Source organism: Tupaia chinensis, unplaced genomic scaffold (genome assembly GCF_000334495.1).
Source record: "Tupaia chinensis unplaced genomic scaffold, TupChi_1.0 Scaffold145741_1, whole genome shotgun sequence".
Classification (NCBI taxonomy): Eukaryota; Metazoa; Chordata; class Mammalia; order Scandentia; family Tupaiidae; genus Tupaia; species Tupaia belangeri.
Window position 1 is genome coordinate 338,932 of NW_006205599.1, and position 1,550 is coordinate 340,481.

The window sequence follows — 1,550 nt, forward strand, 5'->3', positions numbered from 1 at the left end:
GACCTGGTGGCTTGAAAATCACATCAAGCACTTGTATGTGTGTCCCCAAGATCCCAGGAGGAGAATGGAGGAGAAGGGATTTTAGTGTGGCCACCCCTCCTGAGGGGATGATTTCTCACTTTCTCTCTCATTGTCTCTATCTTTCTGTCTCTCTGGTGAGTGCATGCAACCTAAGGCAAAAAACCTCTCCAAAAAAGAAAAAAGAAAAGGAGTCCTAGAAATGAAGCAGAGACATCACTAGTATCCTTTTAGAAGCAGCACCCCATAGATAAAAGCATGCCTTCTCTAGAACTCGAGAGCCTTCTGTTTCTCAACTTGCACAACAGTGAAATATCAATCGATCAAATATTTACCATTACAATTTAAAGATGACACTGATTCAAGTCACCACAAGCAAAGGAAGACCTGGCCTTTCACATAAAGAGGTAATTAGACAACGGCTAGCTGAGGAAGACGTGGAGATACAGCACTTTGATTTATGGAAATGCTTTGGGAAACCCGATCGATAGTTTCTCATTCCCCGTCAATAAAACAGTGCCTGTAATCAGAGTTGAGGCATTTTCTTCTCAAGGGCAGAGAGGACATGCTCGAATCCTGGCTCCACATTTACTGGGCTGGGTGGGCTTGCAGAGGATCCTGGACAACTCTGGTCTTCAGTGGCCATTGATAAATGGGGATGATGCGTCCATGTCCCGGGCGGCTGCAGTGAGGGGAAAGAGCAGGTGTCTGCTGCGTCTCCATACTGCTACCTTTTCAGGAGAAGCAGGGCCCCTCTGCCACTGACTTTTGCAGCAAGCTGGAGGAAGCTGGCCTGAAAGAGCATTTGGGTCATTCAAGGGCCCTGACATCACGCAATGCCGTTACATCTTTGAGCAGTACTGTGTGGCATTTTTTAGCAACTTAGACAAATATTTATGTTCTCTCTCTCATTTTCCTTTAACCTCCAGGCTTGGTCACTGTCCTCACTCAAATAATCTGTTAGCAGGAGGCTATGACTGAAGCACACCCTGAGTTCTAGTACTGACTAGCTTCACTCTGCTTATTTTCTGTTTTCACGTTCAGTGAGCTGGAGCATGTGGGGATATATATATAGTTTAAGCCACTGGATCCGGGACTCGAACTGTGGTCGACTACATGGGAGTCTAGCGACATAGCCATTACACCAACTGCTGGTCCTGATTCATTGATAATCTAAATCAATGTTAATTATTTAAAATATTCAAGCCTTCATTCTCCCCACCACTTCTTCCAAAGTCTTTGTCATTTTATTCTTCCATGAAGAGTGTCCTAATATTAGGTATAGATTCAAATAACCACAATGAGAAGTCTATTTGTTTTAAATAGTGAGTGTTCATACTACATTTGTGAGAAATATTGAGTTATATAAGGACAAAAAAAAAGGGACAGGAATAGGTTTTTTTTTTTTTTTTTTTTTAGGAATAGGTTTTGTTTTGTTTTGTTTTGTTTTGTTTTGAGAGGCTTTTGCTATAGGGAACGTGCTCTCGCCAGACAGACAGAGAGAGACAGAGACAGAAAGCGAGAAATCACCC